We start from the raw sequence: 8,027 nt of genomic DNA, 5'->3' as shown, positions 1-8,027 counted from the left end.
ATGATTTATGATATGCCATGATTAGATATGATTATGTTATGTTTCATGGTATGCCTTAAGAGCTTGATATGCCATGTCACCTTATGATAATATTATGATATGCTATGATTAGATATGATTATGTTATGTTTCATGCTATGCCTTAAGAGCTTGATATGCCATGTCACCTTATGATGATACTATGATATGCCATGATTAGATATGATTATGTTATGTTTCATGCTATGCTTTAAGAACTTTATATGCCATGTCACCTTATGATGATACTATGATATGCCATGATTAGATATGCTTAGGTTATGTTTCTTGCTATACTGTAAGAGATAATATGCCATGACTAGTTATGATGTTGCTATGTTGCATGATATGCTTAAAGAGTATGATATGTTATGCCATGACTAGTTGAGATTATGTTATGTTGAGACATTCTTTGATTATGTGATGATTTTTGGTTTTAGTGAGTAGGAAAGGAACTTACTGAGCCATGAGTGCTCATAGCTTACTTTCCTAGTACCACAGATAAAGGAAAAAGCTGGATGAGCTAAAGGAGCAGCAGGAGAGGCAAGGAGATGTGTGTGGCGGTGGCTAGGCAACCAAATAAGAACCTGCTTTAAGAACCTTTTAAGAATTACGCTTTGGTTTCATAAATTGTAGTACTGTATGGGTGACTTGATGTTATGTTTTTATTTATCTTGTTATCATGTTATGGAGATCATATTAGTGTAGTTCGGTTTTATTTAAACTAAGAAAATATTTTTAAGTCTTCCGCTGTAGTATGTACGTAGAGTATCGTAGCCCCGTCCCTTAGGGTTAGCAGGGAGGGCGGGCGTTACAGGTTGGTATCAGAGCCAAAGTTTATTGCCAACTCACTACACACACATCAAGCCTCCGACCTGCCGCTCCAAGTAAGAATGTTTATGTTTGATTTTCTTGTCATATGCTTATGCTTTATTTTCTTTCTTGTTATATTGCCTATGCTTTATTTTCGTTACTACATTGCTTATGCTTTATTTCCTTATGTTACATTGTTTGTCATTATATTCCTTATTTTTCCTTATGTTGTTTATGCTTTAGTTTCATGTTTTACTTGCTTATGTTTGATTCCTTATTCTATGCTTTTAGTTATAAATTAGATTAGGATTACATATTGGTAGGTTAGGAATAATACCCGAACAAATAGATAGAAACAAAATAGTAAGTTAGATTGGCTAAAAAAAAAACGATAACCACTTACACTAGTCTGTTTGTCCTTATTAGATAAACATGGTTAGGACACGCAATGCCCGAACCGGAGGAACAGTGACTCCACCAGATCTGACACAGGTAGTCACAGACCTCCAGCATCAGATCACAGAGCAACAGCAGCTGATCACTACCTTGATGGGTCAGCAAGGCAACCCAGTCGCCCCACCGGTAAACCCACTACCTGTTGTACCTACAGCCGCACCCTACTCCGATGGTCCGACAAGAGGCCTATCTAATTCAGTGGCAAAGGCTTAAGCCGGAGGCATTCTCGGGAAACTGTGAACCATGGGATGCGCAAGCCTGGCTCAAAACCGTGGAGAACATAATGGAATTATTGGATTGGCCTGAACACGAGAAGGTCAAATGCGCGTCGTTCTGTCTTACCGGAGATGCCCGGATGTGGTGGGACAGAGTAAAGGCGAAAAGACAAATAAACCAAATGCAGTGGACAGATTTTGAGACAGAGTTCTTAGAGGAATTTTTCCATATGCAAGTGACCAACAAGCACTATGACGAGTTCACTGAGTTCCGACAAGGTGATCTGTCAGTTAATGAAGTCATCAAGAGGTTCAACCGCCTAGCCCGACTGTGCCCAGAACTGGTCCGAACTGAAAAAGAAAGGGTCCGATTAATGTTAAAGATGCTCCGACCCGAGATAGCTCTGAACGTAGCCGGCGGAGTTAATAGACCGCAGACTGCAGAGGAGCTAGTCAGTAGTGCCCTGATTACCGAGCACTATCAGGAAGCAATGAACAAGGGCAAGAACCAAGCACTGACCGGAGAAGTTATTGTCATCTATTAAAGCACAAAAGATGTTAGATAAAGGATGTATGGGATTTCTAGCACACGTGGTTGATACCAATCAAGTCAAAGACCCGAAGTTAGAAGATGTCAGAGTAGTATGCAACTATCCAAAAGTATTTCCTGATGAACTACCAGGGTTGGCCCCTGACAGAGAGATAGAATTCGGAATCGAATTGATTCCTGGTACTCAGCCGATCTCGAAAGCACCTTATCGTATGGCTCCGGCTGAATTAAAGGAGCTTCAGGAACAGTTATCCGAATTACTTGACAAGGGACTTATTCGTCCTAGTCACTCTCCATGGGGAGCTCCAGTACTATTCGTAAAGAAGAAGGATGGGTCTATGCGAATGTGTATAGACTACCGAGCGCTGAATAATGTGACGATCAAGAATCGGTACCCACTCCCGCGGATCGATGACCTGTTCGATCAACTGAAGGGTGCGACTGTTTTCTCAAAGATAGATCTACGATCCGGCTATCATCAAGTGAAGGTGAAACCAGATGATATACCAAAAACGACATTTCGAACCCGATATGGACACTATGAGTTCATAGTTATGTCTTTCGGAGTAACCAACACTCCTGCAGTATTTATGGACCTGATGAATCGAGTATTTACAGCATATCTTGATAAATTTGTAATCGTCTTCATTGATGATATACTTATCTACTCGAGAACCCCAGAAGAACATGCTGAACACCTGAATACTGTACTACAGATCCTCCAAGAGAAACAATTATATGCAAAATTCTCCAAATGCGAGTTTTGGCTTGACCGGGTAATATTCCTAGGACATGTCATCTCCAAGGATGGAGTTATGGTGGATTCAAGTAAAATCGAAGCTGTAAATAACTGGAACCGACCAAGGAATGCCAGCGAAGTCAGGAGTTTTCTCGGACTAGCAGGCTATTACAGGAAATTTGTAGAGAATTTCTCCAAAATCGCAGCTCCTATGACAGCCCTCACCAAGAAAAATACAAAGTATGAATGGACAGAAGCTTGCGGGGAGAGTTTCGCGGAATTAAAAAGGAGACTGACCAGTGCTCCGATTCTTACTCTTCCGGAAACCAACAAAGGCTTCAATATGTACAGCGATGCTTCCATCACAGGACTTGAAGCTGTACTCATGCAAGATGGCAAATTTATTGCCTACGCTTCAAGACAACTTAAAGAACATGAGAAGAATTATCCCATTCACGACTTAGAACTAGCAGCCGTGGTCTTCGCTCTCAAAATATGGAGACATTATTTATATGGAGCTCAGTGTAAGATTTATACCGACCATCAGAGTCTGAAATATTTCTTCACGCAAAAAGACCTAAATATGAGTCAACGCCGATGGCTCGAGTTAGTTAAAGATTACGACTGTGAGATTCTTTATCACCCAGGGAAGGCGAACAAAGTGGCAGATGCACTCAGCCGAAAGTTCAGTGCCACCTGATGTAGCTATTTTAAAGTTCGAGGACGAAGTTTTTATGAGGTACGGGGTACTATAATACCCACTAAGCTTGTAAGATAAATATATGAATGTGGGATTTTGCCTTAGAAAAATAATAGGAAGTGAGTTGAAGCAAAAAGAAAATAAAATGAAATAAAAAGAACTGAAGGTCAAGGATTGAACCTTGAACCTCTTATATTATTCATAGAATTAATTATTAGAAACCAATTGGGATAGAGAGAAGATGTTGATAGCAAAGGAGGGAAATTCATGATAAGGGTGAGAGTAAAATCTAGCCAAAAGAAGACAAGAAAAGAGCAAGAGAAAGACAACTTGCCTTCCTTCCTTTCTCTCCCTCTTCCTCTTTGTTTTTGCCGAAAATTTAAAGAGGGAATTAAGAGGATTCAATCCCCCTTATTTCATCATGAATGGTAAGAATAAATGAATAAATAAAATAAATAGGAAATAGAAAAAAAAAGGCTAAGGGAGAAGGAAAACAAAAATCAATTTTCCTACCTCTTCCCCCTTAACATAAAAGGGAGCAAGAAAAGAGAAGTTTATTTTTCTCTCATTTTCTCTCATTCTTCCTCTCCCTCACCGAAACCATCAGTCCCCTCTCCTCCATCTTCGGCCCCAAATCCAAGGTTTTTCCCCTAAGAAAGCCTAAGATACAAGGAGGACTTAGCAAGGGAATCAAGGGAAAGGAATTAGAAGAAGAGGCTACTTCTTCCATCACCATACCTTAGATCCACAAGCGAAAAGGATGTAAGCTTCCCCTCACCTGTGGTACAAGGATTTTTATGTGATTTTCGGATTTTATGAGGATTAGAAAACCTAGGGAAGAATTTTAGAAAATTCGGCTAAAGAAAGGGTTTTCAAATCTAGGAAGGTTTAAACAAGTCTTTATTTCATGATATGTTTTCTATGCTATGTAGGAAGAATTTTCTTCATGTTTTTATACCTAATTGATGCTTGATCAGAGGAGCGCCTAACCCTAGAATTTCGGCCAAAAATATTTTAAGGAGGTTAGGGAAAACATTGTGTAACCAAACTAGTACAAAATTCCCTCCATGAACTACTAAGGGTCTTTTATTGGTTTTCTTGCTTGAAAGTTACTTGGAACCAAAAGAAATCCATTTATATGTTTCGGCCAAGAAAAGGGCTTAGGGTTAGGAATACCTTTAAATTTAAGTAACCATGTTTGTATGATAGAATATAGAGTTCTCTTAAAGAATTGCATGTTGAACATTGCTAGAAATTCATGAACTCTTATTTTAGATTTTCGGCCATGATAAGATGGATAGTTTAGAAAAGCTTGAACAAAATTCTAATATGCTCAAGACCTCTGTGATATTATGATATGAAAGTTGTTTAATGCTCTCATGTTTAATTGGAGTATAGAAAATTAGTTACATGATATATGACATGTAAGATCACAAGGGTCCTAGCTTGTTTATGAACCAACTTTGTATATGATGTTCTTAGTAATTTTTGCCATGAAACTTATTTAGGTTTTCCATGCTTTAGGCCACTAAAAACCTAGTTTAAAGATTGGTAGGTTTCGGCCATGAGGAAAAATAAAAGAAAAAGGGAAAGAAACCTAGGAAGCCTAAGACACAATTCACATGTATGTTTATTATGCTTGTCTTTATACATGCTATGAAACTTGTATGATTTCTTATGCTTTTAGGCTATTTGAAGCAAGTTTATATACTGTTGAGTTTCAGCCAAGTAGGGTTTAAAAGACCTAGAGGCCTTAGAAATGAAACCAAATGTGTTAAAAGTGCTTCTTATGAAAATATGATAATGTGTTGATTGTGTCACATGCTTGTATAATTTTTCCATGACCTAAATGGACCATTGTATGTTTCGGCCATGAAGGGATAGATGCCCTAGAGACCCTAGAACAAAAATTAAATATGCTTATGTCACTCTACATGAAATATGATAAGTAGAAAGACAAAGTTCCCATGCAATATGTTGTTTAATGACCTAATTGAGGCTAGGGTAAGTTTCGGCCATACATATTGTATAATGTCTTATTATGAATCTTTACATGATGTTAGTTCAAGTTCACATGCTTGTATGTTGTTTTTTTTAGCCCTGATGAACACTTGTTAAAAGTTTGACCATGACATATGTTAAGGGCTTGAAGGACTTAGGAACTAGCTCAATATGCTTACTATGTTACTTGGAAAAAATGCTATAAATGTGGTTTAAGGTTTCCATGCTTTCATGACATTTGGAACCTTGTTTCACACCTGATAGGGTTCGGCCACATGGAGTTTAGGGACCTGGAGAACTTAGAAACCAAGTAAATCATACTTATAATGCTTCCTATGAAATTCATGTAATGATAATTTAGGTTCCACATGCTTGGAGGTTATTTTTACCTAAATTAAGATCTAAGGGGGTTTGGCCATGATAAGAACCCAAGAGATTAGGAAGCTTAGAACCCAAGTTAACTATGTTACCATGTTTCTTATGATAGTATAATTATATGATACACCCTTATGCTTAAACATGTATGCTTGTGATTTATACTTTTCATGATATGATATGTTATGTAGATAGAAATATGCATGCTTGGATGATATGCTATATGCTTAAAATATGCATGCTTTTGTGATATGCCATGTGGATAGAAATATGCATGCTTTGATGAAGTGATTATGTGCTTAAAATATGCATGCTTTTATGATATGCTATGAGGAAGGAAATATGCATACTTTGATGATATGCTATGTGCTTAAAATATATATGCTTTTATGATATTCATGTTGATATGATGTATGCCTAAGTGATGCATACTTTTATATGATGTATGCCTAAGTGATGCATACTTTTATGACATGATGTATGCCTAAGTGATGCATACTTTTATATGATGTATGCCTAAGTGATGCATACTTTTATGACATGATGTATGCCTAAGTGATGCATACTTTTATATGATGTATGCCTAAGTGATGCATTCTTGTATGATGTATGATATGTATAAATATGACATGTATTTTACTTTGAATGGCTTGTACCAAAAGGGTGGGCTCCTTATGCGCCCCTAGGTCGAATTACGGGCCTAGTAAAGGGTGGGCTCCTTACGTGCCCCTAGGTCGAGCTACGGGCCTAGTTTCCTAGTAGGTTCAAGACTAGCTACCTTGGATCTACTTAGGATGCGCGCATTATGTATGTATGTGGTACTAAGCCGGGATCCCCAATATGTTGATATTATGTTCAAGTATATATGTAAGAAGAAGAAATGGTTTTAAAAGATCATGAGACATACACATGTTTTTCGGATACATGTTTTCAAAATCATATTGCATATAATTTATGATCATGTTGTGATGATACTATGATTTATGATATGCCATGATTAGATATGATTATGTTATGTTTCATGCTAAGCCTTAAGAGCTTGATATGCCATGTCACCTTATGATAATATTATGATATGCCATGATTAGATATGATTATGTTATGTTTCATGCTATGCCTTAAGAGCTTGATATGCCATGTCACCTTATGATGATACTATGATATGCCATGATTAGATATGATTATGTTATGTTTCATGCTATGCTTTAAGAACTTGATATGCCATGTCACCTTATGATGATACTATGATATGCCATGATTAGATATGCTTAGGTTATGTTTCATGCTATGTTGTAAGAGATAATATGTCATGACTAGTTATGATGTTGCTATGTTGCATGATATGCTTAAAGAGTATGATATGTTATGCCATGACTAGTTGAGATTATGTTATGTTGAGACATTCTTTGATTATGTGATGATTTTTGGTTTTAGTGAGTAGGAAAGGAACTTACTGAGCCATGAGTGCTCATAGCTTACTTTCCTTGTACCACAGATAAAGGAAAAAGCTGGATGAGCTAAAGGAGCAGCAGGAGAGGCAAGGAGATGTGTGTGGCGGTGGCTAGGCAACCAAATAAGAACCTGCTTTAAGAACCTTTTAAGAATTACGCTTTGGTTTCGTAAATTGTAGTACTGTATGGGTGACTTGATGTTATGTTTTTATTTATCTTGTTATCATGTTATGGAGATCATATTAGTGTAGTTCGGTTTTATTTAAACTAAGAAAATGTTTTTAAGTCTTCCGCTGTAGTATGTACGTAGAGTATCGTAGCCCCGTCCCTTAGGGTTAGCAGGGAGGGCGGGAGTCACATATGGTAATTAAGTCCAATTACATCAATCCACACAAGATCAAATAGATACAAATAAGACAACATCATAGAAATAGGAAATTGGTAAATCCACAAGAGTTTACATCAAATCACATTATAAATACTCCATCTATCCTAGAATAAAGAGATCTAATCCATAGAACAGGAAAAGAACCCCAAAGACAAGAAGATTACAAGCATCTTGATCCCAAAATCCAAGAAGAGAAAGGGAAGAAAAGCTTATCTATGATGAAGAACGGTCTTCGGATCCAATCCTCGTTCCCAGAGTCGATTCCTTAAAGATCTGCCCTTAGATCGCTGGAGAATCCCTCCAAGATGGTGAGGAATCTCC

This window comes from Zingiber officinale, chromosome 10A (assembly GCF_018446385.1).
Source record: "Zingiber officinale cultivar Zhangliang chromosome 10A, Zo_v1.1, whole genome shotgun sequence".
Lineage (NCBI taxonomy): Eukaryota > Viridiplantae > Streptophyta > Magnoliopsida > Zingiberales > Zingiberaceae > Zingiber > Zingiber officinale.
This window is presented reverse-complemented; position numbering follows the sequence as displayed.